At 44.8% G+C, this 23456-nt stretch overlaps 1 long non-coding RNA gene and 1 pseudogene across 3 annotated transcripts; one reads left to right on the top strand and one right to left on the bottom strand.

The window, feature by feature from the left end:
• Positions 1–22913, top strand: part of LOC101281158 (pro-neuregulin-2, membrane-bound isoform-like) — a 46367-nt pseudogene extending 23454 nt beyond the window's left edge.
• On the bottom strand, positions 9319–21341 carry LOC117201874 (uncharacterized). Of its 3 annotated transcripts, XR_007477788.1 has the most exons (3): positions 21205–21341; positions 9789–9870; positions 9319–9699 (listed from the first exon to the last, which is right to left on the bottom strand). It is a non-coding gene; the product is annotated as an uncharacterized LOC117201874 (long non-coding RNA). The 3 variants fall into 3 exon arrangements; XR_004483997.2 differs by having other exon boundaries at positions 9319–9870; XR_007477787.1 differs by lacking the exon at positions 21205–21341 and adding an exon at positions 17565–18924 and having other exon boundaries at positions 9319–9870.
• Positions 22914–23456: the final 543 nt, after the last annotated feature.

The following is a 23456-nucleotide window of genomic DNA, read 5'->3' as shown; positions in this document are numbered from 1 at the left end:
ACCACTGGCTCTTCTCATCCGTGTCTGGCCTGCTGGTCAACAGCCCGTTTTGTCTTCTACTTGACAGATGCCTCCTGCTTTTGGACACCGTCTCTTAGGAAGTACAGGACAGCTCCTGGAGATCCTTCAAGAATAAGATCTGCTGCTTTAGGCCACAAGAGTCTCTTCAGGCCTCATCTCCTCCTCTGGCTCTCGGGTCCTGACTGCAGGTCTCCCTCCACTCTACCATCCATCTCTTCTATTCCTCCCCTCTGTGTCTGCATGCTTTATTTTATATTCTCATAAATGTGTCCCCCATCTCACACACACAGACACACACACACGCACACGTACACAGCCCAGACCAGTGTGTTAGGGGTTCTGCAACTTATTTACAAATATTTGTTGGTAAAAACCACAGCCTGGGGCTTCCTGCCCAGTTATGCCTGATGCTAACTCATCCCCTCTGCCTCTGGAAGCTGCTGCTGTAATCGTAATCGGGTAGGTGGGAGCCACCTGTTTCTACTTCCTCATCACATTCCGGTGCGTCTGCCCAAGGAGTTTGAAGGAGCTTGGGCTTCTCCAGCAGCACTTGAGCGCAGTTCTGGGAAAGCAGCCTTCGTTCCTCCCCGGGGCGCCTATTTCCTGAACAGTGGAGAGCTCTCTGCCGGCTGCATTCAGAACCCGCTGATGTTTAAAACAGGTATCGCCATTGCCTGATAAAAGGAGCATCTATCTGTAAGGGCCTCCAGGTCTGTGCAGCGTGGGTGGTTGAGGGAGCCTGAAGCAGCAGCAGGGAGGGGGCCCTGCTCACCCGCCGTCCCTGGAGCACTTCCCGGGGCCTCTATTTTCCCGTCACCATTACCGGAGGAGCCTCAGGTCACCCTGACACAGTGTGGTGCCTCAGGAGCCCTGCCTTCTCCCTGGGCTCCATCCACAGGTGTTAAAGGTGAAAGGTTGACTTCACTCTCACCTGGCACCCATGTTGCCTTCTCGTCCATAGTCTATGATGATAAGCTGTGACTGATGCCCCTCTGACCCAGGCGCCCAGGTCTGCACTCGGCCCTGGCAACTCACCAGTTGGCTCCCTGTTAACAGAGGGCAGGACGGCAGGCCTGTCGCGCCCCGTTCTTTAGGAATCTCCTCGTTCTTCTGGGCCGCCTGACTCCCGGGCTCACGTCACGCTTCCTTTCTGAAACCCTGAGCTGTTCCCACCGGACTTCCCAGAAGCCTGGTCATGAGGCTTTGGCCATTTCTATTTTTAGTTCTGGGCTCCAAGAAGGAAGGAGGACAGCGAAGCACGGCAGCCTTTCTCTCGTGGAGGCCGAGGGTGGGGAGACAGGAGGGCCCTTGTCCTGTGGGGAGGAGGAGATGGGTCCGGGAGCCTTGAGATGGGGCAGCACGTGCTGGCGGCCAGGGAGGGTCCACGTGCCCCAGCCTGCTGGGGTCCATGAGGAGCCTGGGAAGGTCACTGCCAACTCTTAGGAGAGCCATTTCAGGAGGGTGGTGGGGCCTGAGGACAGACTGGGGAAAGTCAGGAACGAGCAGGTGGCTGGCAGACAGAGACCCTAAGTGTACCCCCTTCTCCCAGCATGCTGTCATCAGGAAGGAGAGGCACAGCACTGACATGCGAGGGGCATGTGACAGGGAGAACTGGTCTGCACGGGTTGTGTTTGGTTTTGCCATAGAGAAACATTCTGGTACTCAGAGAGGAAGCCCTTGGAGAAAGGTACAGACTGAAAAGGTATTGACAAAGCCGAGTCCCCAGATCACGCTGGAGGTGGGAGGCACTGTGGGAGGGCAGGCAGTGTGTGGAACCCTGGGTGCGTCTCTGATGGGCACAGGTAAAGCTGGGCTGGGGCTCTTGGCTCAGCTGAAAGGTGGCCTCTCCTACACTATCCCCAAATATGAGTCTTGCCATCTTAAGGGGGCCTGGTCCTGCAGCCCAGGGCAGCCTTGTGAGAAGAATGTGGACCCCTGAGGAAAAGGAAGAGAGGGAGTGTGGCTGGCTGGCCAGTCACTTTGAGGTCCTGAGCCCATTTACTCATGCAGCTGCCCTGAAAGGGGAAACAAAGGGAGAGAAAACACACACACACACACACACACACACACACACACACACACGATGGACAAACCCACAGAGCAGGCATGAGTCAGTTTTTCTTTCAGTCACCTATAAGGAAGAATCAGATGGAAGGCAAGAAGACACCCAGGGTCTAAAATAGATCCACTGCCCTTTCTTACCTCCCTCCCATTGCATGGGGGCAAATGCAGAGCAGAAGAAAGCCTCTGACTCGAGGCCTGGGATTTAGTACACCCCAACTAGGTACCTTGGTAAACACTTGACAGAGCTTCCTAACCAGTGCGACTGACCCTCTCAGCCCTGGGAATGAGTGGCGTCTGGAGTCAACTGCCTTGCCTGGGTGCTCAGAGCCTAGAGCTGTGCCAGGCTGTTCGCACAAAAAAAGGCACTCTAATACCTGCTGAATGAATGACTACCTGAACGTATTCATCTATTGCATATTAGAAGAAAGATTTATAACTAGCCTGTTAACCCTACTGAGATCATAAAAGGCACCCTTGAATGAGTGACTAAGTGTATTTATTGTGCCTTGGAAAAAATATATATAGGGCTTCCCTGGTGGTGCAGGGGTTAAGCATCCGCCTGCCAATGCAGGGGACACGGGTTCAAGCCCTGGTCCGGGAAGATCCCACATGCCGCAGAGCAACTAAGCCCGTGCACCACAACTACTGAAGCCCGTGCACCTAGTGCTCGTGCTCTGCAACAAGAGAAGCCACTGCAATGAGAAGCCCACACACCACAATGAAGAGTAGCCCCTGCTTACCGCAAGTAGAGAAAGCCCACGCATAGCAACGAAGACCCAACACAGCCAAAAATTAATTAATTAAAAAAAATATATATATATAATTAGCAAGTTAAACCCATGATTTCACAAGTGTCTAGGACAAGGCTAATTAAAAAAAATAATTGATTTAATTTCAGGAAAAAATATAAGTAAAATAACATTACAAGCAGATAGGGCAGTCATCAGACCAAGATGCACTGTTTCCCCCATTGCCTGCATTGCTCATGAGGGCCTTGTCACCATTCTGTCCTGGTTGGGGGAAAAGAAAGAAATTCACTGAGTGTCAGGTACTGGGTATACATTTGCATCAGTGTCTCCTTCAACCTGGTACCAGCCCTCTGAGTATTATCTCTTCAAAAGTACTGTCAGCCTTAGAAAAGTTAAGTAACTTGTCCAAGATCAATCAACTGTAAATGGCAGAGCAGAATTCAAGCACAGCTCTGGCTGACTTCACAGCCCTGCTCCTTTCACTATCCGCCAAGCAAGGAGAAGGGTGAGTCAGTCTATAGCAAATGTTCAGCTTAGGGTAGGAAGCAGGAGGGAGTTTCCTTGGAAGGTTCTCTGTCTCTATGAAGTCAGTGGTGAGTCCATCTGCTGAGCCACTGTGCGGAATTGGATAAGAAATCACCCTGACTTATAGAAAATTAAAAGAACTGGGAAAGGAAGACACTTAGAGAGTGTGTAACACCCATGGCACCCCACGTCAGGAACTAATACTTAATGGATTTGTCCACTGCAAGATACCTTTACACTTATCCCCACATTCAAGGGAAGTCTCAAGTTTTCACAAATCCTCCCCTCCCCTTGGGTAGATGCTCGTGTAGTGGGTTGAATGGTGGTCCGCTGTGTTAGTTAGGGTTCACCAGAGAAACGGAACCAATAGGATGTAAATATATATAGCGAGAAAGAGGTTTATTTTAAGGAATCGGATCACATGATTATGGGGGCTTGGCAAGTCCAAAATCTGATGGGGGAGGCAGCAGGCTGGAGACTCAGGAAAGAGTTGTAGTTTGAGTCGAAAGACAGTTAGGCTGGAGACCCAGGAAGAACAAATATTGCAGATGAAGTCCAAAGGCTGTCTGCTGGCAGAATTCCCTCGTGCTCTGGGGAGGTCAGCCTTTGTTTTATTCAGGCCTTCAACTGATTGGGTGAGGCCCACCCACAATATGGAGGCCAATCCGTGAATAATGTTTGAGCACATATCTAGGCACCATGGCCCAGCAAAACTGACACATAAAATTCACCATCATATCCCCCTGTCAAATTCCTGGAACCAGTGAATATTACCTTATCTGGAAAAAGAGTTTCTGGAATTAGGTATCTTGAGATGGAGAGATAGATCATCCTGGATCATCCAGGTAAGCCCTTAATCCAATGACAAGCGTCCTTACAAGAGACACACAGAGGGGAGATGCACAGGACGGAGAAAGGCCATGTGGAGACAGGAGACGAGAGTGATGTAGCCACAGCCAAATAAGCCACTAGGAGTGAGAAGAGGCAAAAAACGATCCTTCCCTAGAGCCTCCAGAGGCGTTGCAACCCTGCCACCACCTAGATTTTGGACTTCTGGCCTCTAGACTGTGAGGGGATACATTCCTGTTGTTTGAAGCCACCCAGCTTGCAGTGACTTGTTACACCTGCCACGGGAAACTAATTCAGCTGGACAATGGTGAGAGGCTCCTCTCCCTCACTTCTGTGCTGTGGTTCCTCACCCTTGCACCTGCACACACAAGAAGGAGTTTCTAGCAATTGCCACCAGTTTCTAGCAATCTGCTTAGTGCCTGCCCCTCCTCTACTTTCTGGGTGCAAGGGTCCCATTGTGCGGGATATTAGAACCAGAATTTAACTGTGGACCCTCTTAAAAATGTACACGGTGTCATTTTTTGGTCTTTGCTGTGGAAGAAGCCATAGGCCAAATGGAAGTAAGGCAGAGGCTGAATTTGACACAAGGAGTTACCAGTCGTTATTTCATCAAAGCCATGGACCCAATGCTTAGTTGTGTTTGTATAAGAAAAGATAAGGAACAATGATGTTATGTTTCCCAATCTAGAGTAGTTCAAGTTTACATTAGTGTTAAAACAGTACTAGAAAAATGTGAAGTGAGGCCTGATTTCAAATCCTGCATCTTAAAAGAAAAAAAAAAATTCACACTGCAAAATCCACTTCAATAATCAAGATATTTCATCAGTATAGATTTGTATTTATTTATCAACGTCTCATATTCTTTGAGTCTGAGTATGCTTTCTCCACATCTGACTTTCTTTTTAAAAAAAAAAATCCTCTTTCATATCTTTGATATAGTTGTTCTCACTTTCAATAATCCAAAACATGTTGAATCACTTTTAATAGATCAAATAATCTTCTCTAGACATAAAATCATGAAGATTAAGACTGAGCTGAGGGCTTCCCTGGTGGCGCAGTGGTTGAGAGTCCACCTGCCGATGCAGGGGACACGGGTTCATGCCCCGGTCCGGGAAGATCCCACATGTCATGGAGCGGCTGGGCCCGTGAGCCATGGCCGCTGAGCCTGCGCATCCGGAGCCTGTGCTCTGCAACGGGAGAGGCCACAACAGTGAGAGGCCCGCGTACCGCAAAAAAAAAAAAAAGACTGAGCTGACCTTCAGCACCAAAGAGACCATTCTGCCTTTCTCAGGTTTCTTCAGCCTTCTCATAAATACCTCATCCCAACCCATTTTAATTTAATTCACATATTGAGTGCCTACTATGTGCTTGGCACTATGCAAGATTCTGGAAATACAAAGATGAACAAAATAGCTGTGGTGACCCTAATGGAGTTTACAGTGTACTCCCAGTGCCAGCCTGTTGAACTGTCGTGCACTGGAGCAGCGGTTCTCAAAGTGTGGTCTGGGGTCCGCCGGGAAGGGAGGAGGGGTCCCTGAGATGGGCTGTGTGTGAAGCCCAAACATACTGCTGTGTTCATCATAATACAGCCTATTCTCATTTTTTTGCAGTACGTAGGGTCTATACAGCTGTGAAACGGCGAGTTAGTGAATACCGAACTGTTTATCACCCCTAAGAGAAACATAAACTTAGGTTCCTGTGAGCCCCTGGTCACAACATTTTTGTCCACTGGTCAATATATAACCTTGTTTGGTGTGTGTTTCTGTTTAAAAGACACCTTAACGTGAGAGAATGGGAGACTTGTAACCCGTCTCCCACCTACCTCCCTACCTTCCCCGGGAGGATATCATGGCATGATTTCTTAGGCCTTCCAGGTTCTGAGGAGGAAGGGGCTTCCTGCCCCAGTCCCCTCAAAATAGGGCTGCAGAATGTGAAACTCCTTGCTGTAGCCTAGAATAGGCTCCACAGCAGTGGGGTGTCCCACATCTCACACTGCAGTCAACGGGCCCTTTTCGTCTCTGTGTTGTCCTGTTTGGTGTGTGTGACAAGGACCAAGGGAGTTGGCACCATAAAAGTGGCTTGTTGTATCTTTACTCTTCATCTGGTCAGGCCCCATCTTCGGCCTGCTGTGTGCTTGACAACTATGAGCAACCAACGGGCAGCTGTCGCCTGGGTGCCCTGCACAGGGACTCTGCTCATGGCTGAGCCGTCCGGCCCCCAGATACCCAGAACATTCTCCGAGTCAGCCCTCAGAGCTGAGCTTTAGTGACAGAGACTAGAAAAGGAGGGAGAGTGCTTTTTAAAATAGAGTTTTTAGTTAAGTGAGGAAAAGCAAACTGGATGTGAGGAAATGGATGGGAATGAAGAGTGGACAGTTAACAAAAAAAATGCTGCTGAGGGTTATGTATACCCTTCATCATATTTGGGAAATGTAAGAAAAATTGTAAGAAAAATTTTGAGTTATTTAAAAATTACTCTTTGGTGGCCCCAGCTGATTTCTCCAATTGCAACACTGCTACAAGTTCAGACCATGGCTTGCTTCATAGTCTGTAAATATATAATGATTAACTAGGAATTTTTGTGCCTGGAGGGAGATCCATGATGCCTAACCCTCTTGAACTTCCCAACCAAACTGCAGAAGACAATTCTATTATTTTTTATGGAACTGCAAATTCCTTAAGCTTTCTACATATGGTGAAAGGAGAGTGGGCATAATACTTTAGCAGAATTTCTCAGTGGAAATATTCCTGCCATTTGGGGCAGAATTTTTTAGTGTGCAGGACAGTTTCTGGCATTGCAAGAAAGTTCTTTTTACCCAGTGAAACCAAAAGCACCTGTTCTTCATTGTGACGGCTAAAGATTACCTGCCCCCGTACACATTTTGGAATACACCCCTTTTGTGTATGGAATTGCCTCCCTTGAGAATGACTGCCATCCAGGAGAAGATGGAGACTATCTGGGAAATTCAGCCCAAGCCTCCCTCTGCCTAACCTTATACTGTTTACTTCACTCCTGCAGCCACCCCATGTTGATGGGGCCTGGTGAAGGGGGCCCATACTGAGAGGCAATGTTATGAACTAAACGTTTGTGTCCCCCCCAAATTCATATGTTGGAAACCCCCCCCCAAATATGATGTATTCGAAGTGGGACCTTCAGGACATAACTAGGATTGGCTGAGACCGTGAGAGTGGAGCCCCTCATGAATGGAACTAGTGCCCCTATAACAGTGAGGGGAGGACTTCCCTGGTGGCGCAGTGGTTGAGAATCCGCCTGCCAATGCAGGGGACACAGGTTCAATCCCTGGTCCGGGAAGATCCTACATGCTGTGGAGCAACAAAACCCGTGCGCCACAACTACTGAGCCTGCGCTCTAGAGCCCGCGAGCCACAACTGAGCCCGTGCACAATTACTGGAGCTCGTGTGCCGCAACTACTGAGCCCACGTGCTGCAACTACTGAAGCCCGCACACTCTAGGGCCCAAGTGTCACAACTGCTGAGCCCCCGTGCTGCAACTACTGAAGCCCACGCACATAGAGCCTGTGCTCTGCAACAAGAGAAGCCACCACAGTGAGATGCCCGTGCACCGCAACAAAGAGCAGCCCCTGCTCACCACAACTAGAGAAAGCCTGAGAGCAACAACGAAGACCCAATACAGCCAAAAAAAAAAAAAAAAAAACAGTGAGCGGAGCACTGGCTTTCCCTCTGCTCTCCGCCATGTGAAGGTACCACAGGAAGTGGAGATGTCCATAGTCTGCACCTCGAAAGAGAGCCCTCATCAGATCTTCAGCACGCTGCCACCCTGATCTTGGACATTCAGCCTCCAGAACTGTGAGAGATAAATTTCTGTTGTTTATAAACCACTATGTGTTATGGTAGTGCTCTGGTAGTTTGTTACAGCAGCTCAAACAGACTAAGGCATCCCAGGTCCCAAATGGCAAATTGGGTCAAATCTCTTCTATTTTTGTCATCCCTTTTAACCTGTCAACACCCCAGAGCACACTCCAGATTTCAGCCTAGAGAGGGGGAATACAAGTCAGGCTCCCCTGATCACTGTCTCCCCGCCCCACTCCCACCTTCCTCCCGCCATCCAATGGGGCTGCAAGAAGTGGACTTTTCCTCTCTCGCATGAATTTCCCCTGCCTCATCTCCTTGCTGTGGTGGCATTTGACCTCTCCCCATCCCTGGGGTCACAATGGCAGATGCAGTGGAGGAAGACAGGAGAGAGTGAGTCTGGAGGCATTTAAAATTTTTATTTTAGGTGTTGTTGCATTCTACCTTTCAAAAATCTTGGTATCACACTTTGGCAGTGGCCAGGGGCTCCCAGTTTGGGAGGGAGGCTGGGGTGGTGGTAAGGTTCTTCCCCTCGCCCAGAGGTATTTCTACCTGCTTCCCCAGGGGACCTCCCTGAATTTGCCTGGCAACCTGAGCCTGGAGGTCCTGCAAAACACAGTGAGCAGCTTCTATGGAGGTGGGAGGAAGCAGTGCTTGGAAGGGGGCTTCGGGATGCTGCTAACAGTCCATTTTCACCTGGGCAATGGTTACACGGTGTGTTCACCTTGTAACGATTCATGAGCTGTACACCTTATGATTTGTGCCCCTTTTTTGTATATGTGTTCTACTCCAAGTGAAAAAAAAAAGTTTAAAATTTTCCTTTGGTCCACTAACAAAACTCCAGCCTTAACTAGAATATAGTAACTCAACCTAATCACCTGAACTTATCAAATTAGCACTTCCCTCTCATACTATCCCAGAAACTTTAAATATTGTGATATTTTCTTTTGTTAATCATTTAAAATTATGTCTATTATTCTATTCTAAAAGTACTGTATGCTAATTATAGAAAATTTAGAAAAGTATAAATAAGAAAATTACAATCTGCAATTTTACCACCCAGGCAACCACTGTTATTTTCTATTTCCTTCTTAGTTTTTTTAATACATACATAAACTTTATATATAGTATATATAAACAGATTTTTTTTTACAATATTAGGATCATTTTATTTAAAAATTTTTGAAGCCTACTTTTTTCACTTAATACATTGTGAACATTTTCCCATAATTTACTATAGTTTGAAAATAAAATTTTTTAAAACAATGCATGCGCATACCTTCTTTTTTTAAAAATTATTAATTTTTTAAATTTTTGGCTGCCTTGGGTCTTCGTTGCTGCACGCGGGCTTTCTCTAGCTGTGGCGAGCGGGGGCTACTCTTCGTTGTGGCGCGTGGGCTTCTCATTATGGTGGCTTGTCTTGTTGCAGAGCACTGGCTCTAGGTGCGTGGGCTTCAGTAGTTGGGGCACGTGGTCTCCGTAGTTGTGGCTCACAGGCTCTAGAGCACAGGCTCAGTAGTTGTGGTTCACGGTCTTAGTTGCTCCGTGGCATGTGGGATTTTCCCGGACCAGGGCTCGAACCCGTGTCGCCTGCATTGGCAGGAGGATTCTTAACCACTGCACCACCAGTGGTGGGAAGCCCCAAAATAAAATTTTAACGCCTATAAAACATTTTATACTATCATTATGCTATTGTAGGTCATTTATTCATTCATCCAACCATTCTAGAATGAGTTTATTGAGTACTTACTATCCTCTAGGCACTGGCTAGGTGCTGTGAACACAGTAAGAACAAGACAGGCGTGGTCTCTTGTCATCAAGCAGTTTTCAGTCTACAGGGACAGAGAAATTTTAAAAATTAATTAAACCAATAAAAATCCCAAATGGAGTTTCTCATGGAACTTGGCAAGTTGATCCTAAAATTTATATGGAAAAGCAAAGAATAGAGAGAATACTAAAGGGTGTCATAATAGTAAAATAGTTAAAATAGTAAAGACTATATATCTGAATTCTCTAAGTTTTTAAGAGGCATAAATGAAGATTGGAAATCCTGTTTGAATTGTGCTTTTTTGAATGTTGAATTGCTTTAGGAATAAAACATATGGTTTAATGACTACAATATGGTTAGTTACATATCCATACTTGTCTATAAAATGCATAGAATATAGATTAGATAATTTTTTACATACGTGGGATCACACTTCATATAGCTTTTTAAAAGATTTATTTATTATTTATTTATTTAATTTATTTATTTTTGGCTTCATCGGGTCTTGGCTGTGGCACACGGGATCTTTGTTGAGGCATGCGGGATCTTTCGTTGTGGCGTGCGGGCTCTTCGTTGTGGTGCGCAGGCTTCTCTCTAGTTGTGGGGTATGTTTTCTCTTCTCTAGTTGTGGTGCACAGGCTCCAGGGTGCGTGGGCTCTGTAGTTGTGGTGCACAGGCTCCAGGGCGTGTGGGCTCTGTAGTTTGCAGCACGCGGGCTCTGTAGTTGAGGCGTGGGCTCAGTATTTGTGGCACTTGGGCTTAGTTGCCCTGCGGCATGTGGGATCTTAGTTCACTGACCAGGGATCGAACCCACGTCTCCTGCATTGCAAAGTGGGTTCTTTACCACTGGACCACCAGGGAAGTCCCTTCACATCGTTTTTTTTTTTTTTTTTTTTGTGGTACGCGGGCCTCTCACTGTTGTGGCCTCTCCCGTTGCGGAGCACAGGCTCCAGACGCGCAGGCTCAGCGGCCATGGCTCACGGGCCCAGCCGCTCCGCGGCATGTGGGATCTTCCCGGACCGGGTCACGAACCCGTGTCCCCTGCATCGGCAGGCGGACTCTCAACCACTGCGCCACCAGGGAAGCCCATTCATATAGTTTTGATGCTGCTTTTTCATTTAGTAATATGCCTTAGGAAGTATTCCATACTGATACAAAGGAATACTTAGGTAGTCCTTTTAACAAGTACATGGTATTTTACAGTATGGATATTCTATATTTATTTAACCAGTCTCCTAGTGAGAGTTATTTAGGTTATCTCCAATTTTTTAAAGGTGCAATGATCGTAATTGTACATATATCTTTGTACACGTTAGCAGGTATACATGTATGATAGATGACTTGAAGTGGAAGTGAGTCAGAGTATGTACATTACAAATTCTGATAGATGTTGCCAAATTGTTCCTCCAACCATTTATACTCTCATCAACAGAGTATGAGAGTTTTCTTCCCCAACACCATCACCATTATTATACATTATCAGTCCTTTTAGCTTTGTAAGATTTGATGGACAAAAAATAATTCCTCTTTGTTTGTTTTCATGTATATTTCCCTAAGTGCTAGTGAGGTTGAGCATCTTTTCAAATATTTATAGAAATATTTCTATTTCTTCTTCTAAGAATTATGTTTTTCTCCCCTGCCTTTTTTCTCCATTAGCTTGCTTATGTTTTGTCACATCTCTGTAGGAATTCTAGATATATATTACAGTTATTAAGCATTTGTCTGTGGTATATGTTGCCAATATTTTTCCCAGTCTTTTGCTCTGAGGAGTTTTAAATTTCTGTTTAATAAAATTTGTCTGGTTTTTCTTGATGACTGAGTCTTTCCCACCCCATGATTATAAACGTATTGTCTGGTGTTTTCTTCTATACTTTTGTAAATGCAGATCTTGAGTCAATCTGGATTTTTTTCTGAGTATGGGATGAGGAAGTGATTCACTTTATTTTTTTTTTTCCTTATGGCTCCCACTGTCCTAGTACTATTTTTAGAGTAATCTTTCATTTTCCCACTGTTTGGAAATTCCACCTTTATCATACGCTAAATTCCTTTGAATACATGCGTCAATTTCTGGACTCTATTCTCTTTCATTAATCCATATGTTTATTTGTTCTCTGACACTCCATTGTTTTAATTACTGTAGTTTTATAGATTGTTTTCATATCTGGTAGGGCAAATTCTCCACCTCATTTTTTCCCTCAATTTCTGTTTTTTGGTTATTTTTGTTTATTTTCTATTCTAGAAGAACTTGATAAGCAGCTTTTCATGTTCAATTAAAAATCTTGTGAAAATTTTCATTGGGCTCCCCACTGAATGTGTAGATTATTGGGGAAGAATCAACATTCTTCCAGTAAGTTTTCCTCATATAAGTCTTGCACAATTTTTATTAGGTTAGTTCCAAGTACTCAGCTGTCTTTGTGGTTCTTGTGAATGGGATTTCTTTTTCCAGTTACATTTTCTTATTCATTATTACTAGGGATTTTGTATCTAGTCACCTCAGTAACCTCTCATTCATTATAATAGTTATTTTATTTGATCCTCTTGGGATAGATAGGTAGACAACCACATAATCTACAAATAATAATAGCTTTAATTCTTACTTTCCAATATTTATATGTCATGTTTTTCTTGTTGCACTGGTTACAACCTTCAATGCAATGTGAATAGTGGTGGCAATAGCATGAGAGGTTTTTGTTTCACCATCACATGTGAGGCTTGCTACAGATTTTGGTAGTTGTACTTTAATGAGTTAAGGAAGTTTCCAGATATCCTACATGACAAAAAGAGCTTTTGTCTTGTTTTTTTTTTCAATTAGAAATGGGTGAAGCAAACTCTTTTTCAAAGTCTAATTTATTTAGTTTTTCTTTTTTGTTAATATAACATATTATATCAAAAGACTTCTAAAGCTGGATCATCCTCACAGTCCAGAGACAAACATTATTTGGTCATTTAGGTATTATTCTTTTCATACATAGTTAGATTTTATTTACTAATATTTTATTTAGGATTCTTTAAGTCAATTTCATATTTTGGTTTGTGCCAGCCTGTGCTAGTTCAGTAAATGTGTTAGCCTGTGCTAGGCTATATGCTCCCTATTCTGTTCATTAGTTTTTAAAAACGGCAGTATAGCATGTTCTCTTCCTAAAAATGGGTAATTTTTTTTTTTTTTTTTTTTGTCCAAGAGGCTTGTGGGATCTAAGTTCCCCCATCAGGGATTGAACCCCGGCCCCCGCAGTGAAAGCACCGAGTCCTAACAACTGGACCACCAGGGAATTCCCAAAAATGGATTACTCTTTTTTTTTTAACTTTTTTTTTATATTGGGGTATACTTGATTAACAATGTTGTGACAGTTTCAGGTATACAGCAAAGTGATTCAGTTATACACATTACATGTATCTATTCTTTTTCAAATTCTTTTCCCATTTAGGTTGTTACATAATATTGAGCAGAGTTCCCTGTGCTATACAGTAGAAAATGGATCACTTTTTTTTTTTTTTTTTCGGCACGCGAGCCTCTCACTGTTATGGCCTCTCCGTTGCGGAGCACAGGCTCCGGACGCGCAGGCTCAGCGGCCACGGCTCACGGGCCCAGCCGCTCCGCAGCATGTGGGATCTTCCCGGACCGGGGCACGAACCTGTGTCCCCTGCATCGGTAGGCGGATTCTCAACCATTGCGCCACCAGGGAAGCCCATGGATCACTTTTAATTTTAGCTTTCCTTAAGTAGAATGTAACGTTATGTGGTAGAAAAGGCTAGGATGGTGATGTGTTCAAATGAACATATATCAATGAAATCAAAATAAGCAGATTATCAGCCTATATCCCTTGCCACCAATCTGGCTGTGGGGTCCCTGAGCACCAAAAGTATAAGCTTCCTCCTTTACAAAATGTAGCAACAGTTTTCTATCCTAATGTAGCTTAGATAAAGTGCAACAATATTGATTTTCCCTTCAATCTCAAGAAACTAAGGGTTCTAAGTATGTTGAGGCCTGTGACTATTAAAGAACCTTAAATCCTCTAGTTTAATCTCTTTTAGTTCTTTCCTCTAAGTAGCATATCAATAAATGTTTTAAATGAACCTGTGTGAAAACAATGTGAAAAGGACTATTGAGATTTTGATTGTAGATTTTTGTTTCTACCTTCAAGAAACTCAGAAGAAAATAATTTTTCTGGTGGAAAATAAAATTATCAGGTAGAATTGTGTATCAAAGACTAGAAAGTAACACTCAGACACTGACTGTCCTACTTTCAAGCTACTGTCCAGAAATACAGGAAGAGTTTAGAGTCATCTTTTTTTTTTCTTCCTTTTCAGAGAGCCGGGGCTGAAGATTTAGTCTGGAAATCAGATGCCTATTTATCACTGCTCTGTGGCAATTAAACCAAGAGAACAAATAGCTGCCCTCCTCATTGATTCGAACAACACGAGGTACGGAGCTTGTGCCACAGGATGGAAATCAATGTGTCTCCTCACCGAGTGTTGTGCTTTCCAGGCCCTCATGTAAGTAACTTAGCAATCAATAGACCTTTATCACTGAAATTGCAATCAGGAAAAAAGGAGAAAATGACAAGGAGTAAGAGGAAAGCTTTGGTTTTAAATCTGTCACATCTGCCATTTTTTTCTAATGTCATTTTTTTTACTGCTAACTACTGGTAGTCACTCTCTGGGTGCTATTTGTTTCTCAGTGATGCTTTCACCACATAAAGAGGGTTAGCTTTTACTTTTTGAATCTTCTGCTTCATAAATGTAGTTTATTTCCAGAAATGCAGTGTTTACTGTGACTGTTTTTATTTTTTCCTTTGCTTCTGAAACATACAGAGCTGCCTGGCTTGGAGTACTTTTTCTCCCAGCTATTTACCTATTGACTTACTACATTGGTGAGGGGAGTGCATTTATTTTGAGTTAATTAGTATCTAAGCCAAATTAACTGGAAATTACCATGTTTATCAATATATAAATATGTCATATAGTGTATTATATTATAACAGAGTTTATTTAGCCTAAAATTTTTATTGAGGCATATGGAAATCCAGATGTTTTAGGAAATCATCATTACATTTCAATTTGGTGAGTTTTTAAAAATTTATTTATTTTATGTATTTATTTTGGGCTGCATTGGGTCTTCGTTGCTGCGCATGGGCTTTCTCTAGTTGCGGTGAGCGGGGGCTACTCTTCGTTGCAGTGCGCAGGCTTCTCATTGCGGTGGCTTCTCTTGTTGCTGAGCTCGGGCTCTAGGCACACAGGCTTCAGTAATTGTGGCATGTAGGCTCAGTAGTTGTGGCTCGCCAGCTCTAGAGCACAGGCTCAGGAGTTGTGGTGCACGGGCTTAGTTGCTCCGCGGCATGTGGGATCTTCCTGGACCAGGGCTCGAACCCGTGTCCCCTGCACTGGCAGGTGGATTCTTAACCACTGCGCCATCAAGGAAGCCTGGTGATTTTTTTAAAAGATGTCTATATGTATTCGATTTTAAAATTATTTACAGTTAAGGAATTGGCTTATAAGCACTTTTCAATCAAATGATGTCATTCTTGCACTTATTTTCAACACAGTCTACTTCTAGTTATATCACTAATGAGTAATTTCAATTTGTCTTCTTCAAAGAGAACTTATTATTTTTATTTTTTAGTAGCACTTGTACTTCATTTAAATTCAGGGTCAGATTTTCTGAGCTTCTAGTTGTAACTTCTTTGGGTTTTTTCCCTCATGTCGTCAATGAAGTGTAAGAAATGGTTGTCTCCTAGTTACAAAGGTAATAGTTGCTCTGACTCCCTTTTTTCAAGTGACTGACTTTTTAAAAAATGCACCTTGAAATTACCATTTCATCCATCTGCCTAATATTTGGTGGTTCTCCAACCACATCAACTCTGAAATATTCTGTGCGGCCTTAATGTTACCTTCCAAGGTACTCTCCCACTTAATAATCCAACCATTTTCCCCAATGTTTCTCAACAAAACTTCTCCCACGAGGCTAGTCTCACTCCCTTTTTGTTATCTTCAACCACACTGTGTTCTCATCTAGGAAAATGCTCATTTAAAACGTAAAATAGGCAGATTTCCTGGCAGACTGAGTTTGAAAGAGAAAGGAGGAGAAGTCAGGGATGGCTCACAGGTTACTGGGAGGGTGACAATACCATCACCGATACAGAAGAGGAAGAAGAGGAAAATTCACTGTGGCAAGTTGATTTGAAATGTCTGTGGAACACATCCGAATAAAGGTGTCCTAAAAGGAGCTGGATATTTGGGTTTGGACTGAGAAGACTGGGCTAGACATTCAGATTTAGAAATAATATTAGTGGTTGTTTGTTAAGCCATGCAAGTGGATGAGGTCACACTAAGTGTGTACTAAAATGAGACGAAGGGAAGGCTTAATAGGGAATCCTAGGAAACATTAACTTTTAAGTGGGCATTTGGGGAAGTATAGCAGCCAGAGAGGTTGGAGGTAGGCGGGAAATTGGGAGATGTCATGAAGCCCGGGAAAAAGAAAGTTTTGGGCTTCCCTGGTGGCGCAGTGGTTAAGAATCCTCCTGCCAATGCAGGGGACACGGGTTCGAGCCCTGGTCTGGGAAGATCCCACATGCCGCGGAGCAGCTGAGCCCATGCGCCACAACTACTGAAGCCTGCACACCTAGAGCCCGTGCTCTGCAACAAGAGAAGCCACCGCAATGAGAAGCCCGCGCACCGCAGCAGAGTAGCCCCCGCTCACTGCAACTAGAGAAAGCCTGCGCATGGCAATGAAGACCCAACGCAGCCAAAAATAAATAAATTAATTAAAAAAAAAAAAGAAAGTTTTAAGAATAAAGCAGTGGCCAAAAGTGTAAAGAAGGGGTTGAGAGCATAGAAGCTGGAGGGCAGAAAAGATTATGTGCATGAGCAGTTGGATGAAGTGAGCTGGAAAAGGGGGAACATGGCCAGGAAACACCATGGAATGTTTAACATAAAGTGCAGTAAACTGAAGTCCCTGAGCTTCCACAGAACTTCACTCTCTATGAAATTAAATTAAGTGATGTCTAAGAGTCTGATTGTCTAAGACTTAGATAACTACTATACGTAAAATATTATAAAAAGAGTTCTGAACTGGCCAAGAGTAAAAGTATAACAAACTGGGAGCCAGGAACATTATAAAAATCTGGTGAAACAGGTAGGACAAGAAATGTAGTTGGATGCCTCGGGCTAAGAGTGAGCAGGGTATTTCAAGACAGATATACATTTTATTGAGTGAGTTGTGCCTATCACAAGTCCGTCTCTCCAACCCATATCCCCATGTCCCCAATCTCATGCAAATGTCCTTTAGAGGCTACAAATTCAACATATGCAAATCAGGTCTCACTGTCTTCTCACCTACTCCAGCCCCTCCCCAACCTGCTTCTCCTCTATTTCAGGGAATAGCACTGGAGCCACGCTGTAGACTGAAGTGGAAACCTCTGTCACTCATTCTCTTCCATCGTCATCCCTCCGGTCTCATCTCTGTCATCAAGTTCTGTCCATCCTTTCTCCACCTTCTTTTGATTCCATCCTCTTGCTTTTCATTCCCACCACCACAGCTGCCACTGTATCCAGGTCCTGAAATAGGATTCCTAACTGGCCTACCTTCTTCTAGTCTCTCCTCCTCTTCCCAGTCCACCTCCACAACTCTAAGAAAGCAAATCTGCTCACGTCCCTCCACTGGTTAAAAAAATCTCCCAATTCCAGTGAGGAGAAAGAAGGTCTGACCTCCTTAGCATGACATCATGCGAGGCCCCTGCCAACCTGGCCTTGCCCCCTCACCTTCGCTGCATCGCAGTGACCTTCTGCCTCCACACATCTGTCTTAGAACACCGCGAAGTTTCTCCTTGTTCTTCAACCCACCCGCTCCTTGACGCTTGATTCACTCTAAAGCCTGAGCAAGTCTTGTGCTACTACGATCATAAGCTTGGGTGCTGGAGGAGGGCAGACGGGAGAAGTTGAATATAAGTGATTTGGACCAGCCATAGAGAAAAGAATAGGGGTAGCGGTGCCTCTCTGATGAGAGGTGTGATCCCCCCATTGAACTCAGTGCTTAGTAGACTATATTTCTTTTTTTTTTTTTTTTTTGTGGTACTCGGGCCTCTCACTGTCGTGGCCTCTCCCGTTGCGGTGCACAGGCTCCGGACGCACAGGCTCAGCGGCCATGGCTCACGGGCCCAGCCGCTCCGCGGCATGTGGGATCCTCCCGGACTGGGGCACGAACCCGTGTCCCCTACATCGGCAGGCGGACTCTCACCACTGTGCCACCAGGGAAGCCCTATATTTCTTAAATAAACCACAATTCAAGGGAGACAAGTATACCTAATAGAGCTAACTGCAAGGAATTTATGATCTGATGAGAGAAATAAGACATATAGAATGTGAACTACTGTGATTGATTTTTTCCCATTCATTATAAAACATCGGATTCATTGCTTTACACTCATAAACATATACAGACATTCAAAGATACCAGATAATTAATAATAAGTGTGAAATAAGTAGTCAAGACAAGTCCTACAGGAATTTAGAGGAGGAAGAGATTACATCGGGATGGGGTGTTCAGATAACGTTTCACAACAGACATAGGACTTGAAGCCTGAGTAGGGTGTACGTAGCAGGAGGAATAGCCTTCTAATTGTGGGGAATGACACAAACAGAGGCAGAGGAGGATGTGTTCACGGCAGAAAGATCTGGGTAGGGGAATAATGTTGGTAAGGACAGGAGGACATCAGGGTGTGATTGTGGTGTCCCTTCGATGCCCAGCTTGATCCCCTAGGCATACTTGCATACTTTACCTATCAGGGAATGGGAACCACTGAAGTTGTTTGTTCTTGTTTTTGTTTTTGCTGCGTCGCACGTCATGCGGGATCTTAGTTCTCCACCAGGGATGAACCCGTGCCCCTGCAGCGGAAGCGTGGAGTCTTAACCACTGGACACAATGAATGCAGTCTTTTAAGGAGATTAATCAGGCAATAGTGTGCAGGACAGATTAGAAAAGCAAGGGAATGCAGGCCAGAAGAACAAGTAGAAGCAGTTATCTGGGTCTGAGATGCCATAGATTTTGATTGTAAGACTATTGACATGATAGATTTTTTTTTTGAAGATGTTGGGGGTAGGAGTTTATTAATTAATTTATTTATTTTTGCTGTGTTGGGTCTTCGTTTCTGTGCGAGGGCTTTCTCTAGTTGTGGCAAGCTGGGTTCACTCTTCATCGTGGTGTGCGGGCCTCTCACTATCGCGGCCTCTCTTGTTGCAGAGCACAGGCTCCAGACGCGCAGGCTCAGTAGTTGTGGCTCATGGGCCTAGTTGCTCCGCGGCATGTGGGATCCTCCCAGACCAGGGCTCAAACCCGTGTCCCCTGCATTAGCAGGCAGATTCTCAACCGCTGCGCCACGAGGGAAGCCCAACATGATAGATTTTTGTAATAAAAAACTCACATTAAACGTATACACTGATTATAAAACAAATCTTTATTTTTAAGTATGTAAAATTACAAAAATGTAGGCATCTTAGAATTAAGGAAATAAGATGAAGATCTGAACTAAGGTGGTGATGGTGGGAATGAGAAGGGAAGAGTAGATGCAACAAGAAAAAACAAATCTTGAAGAATTTGAGAATTTGGATGTTAAAAGTCAGAGAGAGAAGATTAAAATATGACTCCATGGTTTTGAGTCTGAATGAAAGTGCCAAGTTGGTACCATTAAAAGAAATGGGGAAGTCAAGAGGTAAAAGAACCAAACTAAATTTTATGTATTGAGTTGGAGGTGAGGAAATATCTAATAGACAGTTGAAGATATGGGCTTAGAACTAGGAAGAAAGATCAGGCTAGATCTTTCTAGATAATAGATCTTGGATCTATTATCCAAGGAATTAGCTACACACAAGTCGGAATGGAAGGTCTGAGAGTGAATGACATTCTGAAAGGTCAAGCACGTAGAGAACCGGGGCAGAGGTGTAATCGCAAGGGAGTACCCACGTTTCGGGACAGGAAGCAGGGTAAGGAAGAAAAACAGAAATGTTCTGAAAGGTTGAATTAGATTCACTCCATAGTAGGGGCATGAAAGCCACGAGAAGAGGGAGGTTGAAGCCTTATATTCATGCTTAGGATTTACGGGTGCTCATCACGTACATTTGGGTGTGCCTTAAGCCTTCACACTGGTGTGCAGAAGCCCACTGCAGTATTCCAAAGCAATGCTCGCCTGGGCCCCCACCTTCAGCCTTAGCTGGATGCTGACTACTAACTGTGGGCTATTCCTCAGCTCCAGGAGTTCTGGACCAGTACCTTGGCTGGTTCCTCAGCCTTTGTCGAGCAATCATGAAATTTCTCCAAAGGCTTGTTGCTAGTATCATGTGCAGTTAATCTTAGCCAGATCCTATAAAGTCCCAAAGAACGTACTTCCCACCTAGCTCTTTAATGAGCAGTTATTTAAGAATGTAGTTTTGTTGACCCAACTGTTTTTTTTTTTTTTTTTTTTTTTTTTTTTTTTTTTTTTGCGGTACGCAGGCCTCTCACTGTTGTGGCCTCTCCCGTTGCGGAGCACAGGCTCCGGACACGCAGGTTCAGCGGCCATGGCTCACGGGCCCAGCCACTCCACGGCATGTGGGATCTTCCCCGACCGGGGCACGAACCTATGTCCCCTGCATCGGCAGGCAGACTCTCAACCACTGCGCCACCAGGGAAGCCCCGACCCAACTTTTTATAACAGAGTCAAAGTTAAAGGCAAACTAGTTTTTAGCACTTTACCAGTTCAGCTGGAATAGCTGTGCCAGTTAAACTTTCTGAACCCCTATTAGTCAGGGATGACTTAGTTCTCTCTGTCTTACCTTATTTCCCTAGCAGACAGATAAGAAATAAAATTATTTATTGGTTTAAAATGTGATTCTTTCATAGCCCATAAAAATACATTTAAAAATTGTCCAATGAAGGGCAGTATTTCACAGAAAAAAACACATAGTCATTGAATTTTTTTGTAGTTTTCTTCTATAATTGGGAGAGCTAGCACAGGCATGTCTCACCATCACAGGAGCTCTAAAAAGCTGATTGGCTGACATGATTAGTAATTGGGAATATGAATTGTGATATATGATCCCGAAATACAAATTTCAAAAAGGCTTCTCTTCTTGTCATGAGTATCTTAATCAGGACGTTTGTAAGCATATCTTTCAATCTCATGCTCTTACAAACCTGAAGTTGACCCATACAGTTTAGATTGTTACTGAATTATTTTCACCTAGTGTAAACTTAATCCTCACATGCCCTTCCCAAGAGGAACAGAAGTGCTTTCCCCTCTGTGTAGTGAAGCCTCATCAGTTTAACAGGAGCAATTCTCTCTCTTGTGGGGAAGTGCCCATATGACTTGGCTAGGCTGTAAAACATCTGGCTTATGCAGTCATATCTGGTTTGTAAGATGTGCCTTACCTCTTTATATGCTCAAGAGACTGGCCGTTAAACATGTTGTGGCTGGAGAGTCCGAACCGACAGCCAGGAGCCCGCACGCACCTCGCACCCTGAGACGGCGACGCGCCCCGCACCGCTCCGGGACGACCTGTCACTGGGTCACGCGCCCCGGCCCCGCGCCCCGGCCCCGCCTCTGCCGCTGCTGTGGACCGCGGCCGTGGCGCCAGGGGGAGGCCGCCGGCGACGAGGCGGCTCCCGCGGGGGCCTCAGTGTGCTAGGCGTCCCCGCCCAGCGTGGGCTCGGTGCAGGAGCTGGCTCAGCGCGCCGCGGTGGTGATGGAGGGAAATGCGCACCCGCCGCGGCGGCAGCAGGGGGGCACTCGACAGGAAGGGGGCGGCGGGCGAGGCAGGGGCGCGGGGAGGCGAGCGCCAGCCGCCAGCCGTGGGCCCGGGACCGTGCCCTCCTTGCCCACGGGCCCCGCGCCCAGCGCCGCCGAGGCCGGAGATGAGGCGCCCTATCTGGTGAAGGTGCACCAGGAGTGGGCGGTGAAAGCCGGGAGCTTGAAGAAGAACTCGCTGCTCAGCGTGCGCCTGGGGCCACCCCGCGTTCCCCTCCTGCGGGCGGCTCAAGGAGGACAGCAGGTATATCTTCTTCATGGAGCCCGATGCCAACAGCAGCGGCCGCCTTCCGAGCATCCTTCCCCCCTCTCGAGACGGGCCGGAACCTCAAGAAGGAGGTCTGCCAGGTGCTGTGCAAGCGGTGCGCCTTGCCTCCCCGTTTGGAAGAGATGAAAAGTCAGGAGTCTGCAGCAGATTCGAAACTAGTGCTTCGGTGAGAGACCAGTTCTGAATACTCCTCTCTCAAATTCAAATAGTTCAAGAATAGGAATGAATTAAACCCAAAGAACAAACCACAAAACATCAAGATACAAAAAAGGCCAGAGAAGTGAGAACTTCGCATTAACAAAGCATCACTGGCTGATTCTGGAGAATGTATGTGCAAAGTGATCAGCAAATTAGGAAATGACAGTGCCTCTGCCAATATCACCATTGTGGACTCAAATGAGATCATCGCTGGCATGTCTCAGCTTCAACTGAGACAACGTGTGTGTCCTCAGAGTCTCCCATTAGAATATCAGTATCAACAGAAGGAGCAAATACTTCTTCATCCACATCTACATCTACCACTGGGACAAGCCATCTTGTCAAGCGTGCCAGAAGGAGAAAACTTTCTGTGTGAATTTAGGCAAGTGCTTCATGGTGAAAGACCTTTCAAACCCCTCAAGATACTTGTGCAAGTGCCCAAATGAGTTTACTGGTGATCCCTGCCAAAACTACGTAATGGCCAGCTTCTACAGTACGTCCACTCCCTTCCTGTCTCTGCCTGAATAGGAGCATGCTCAGTCGGTGCTGCTTTCTTGTTGCTGCATCTTCTCTCAGATTTCACCTAGAGCTAGATGTGTTTTACCAGGTCTAACATTGACCGCCTCCGCCTGTTGCATGAGAACATTAACAAAAGCAATTGTATTACTTCCTCTGTTCATGCCTAGTTGGCTCTGAGATACTCATAGGTGTGCGAGGCTCCGATGTTTCTGAAATTTATCTTGAATAATGTGATACAAAATGTTAGTCTATATCATACAGTACAATGATAATAAAGGCATTTAAAAGTCTCACTTTTATTGATAAAATAAAATCATTCCACTGGACAGTCCATCTTCTTTATAAAATGACCCCCATCCTGAAAAGGATGTTTGCTAAGTTGTAACCAGTACACACTTGAAATGATGGTAAGTTCATTTCAGTTCAGAATGTGTTATTTCTAACAAATAAGCAGAATAAAAAGAAAAAAATAAAAATGTTGTGGCTGAGATATAGAGTGGGGCGAGGGGAACAGCTAAGGGAAGGATATTTATTAAACTGAAATATCCAGCTTAATATGGTGATTAATTACTCAGTTTTTTCCGTCTATTGATTTCTTCATCATATGGGCTAAGAACAGGAATAGCAAGTTCATGGCACCATCCCTGCCTCTCTTCCACACACACCCCCGCCCCCACCAAAAAAAAAAAAAAAAAAAAAGCCCGCATGGCAGACACCACAATACTCTTTTCCATTGAACTCAGCCTCAGACTCATTTTCCATGGTTCTCCAGGCAGCCACTACCAGTTGGTTCAAGTGGGGAATTGAAATTATGAGGTTGGGGATTCTTTGTGGCTTACAGTTTTGGTGTTAGTATCTTCTGATTACAAGGAACAGGGAACCTTAAGAAAA

Source organism: Orcinus orca, chromosome 6, assembly GCF_937001465.1.
Source record: "Orcinus orca chromosome 6, mOrcOrc1.1, whole genome shotgun sequence".
Classification (NCBI taxonomy): domain Eukaryota; kingdom Metazoa; phylum Chordata; class Mammalia; order Artiodactyla; family Delphinidae; genus Orcinus; species Orcinus orca.
This window is presented reverse-complemented; position numbering and strand designations above follow the sequence as displayed.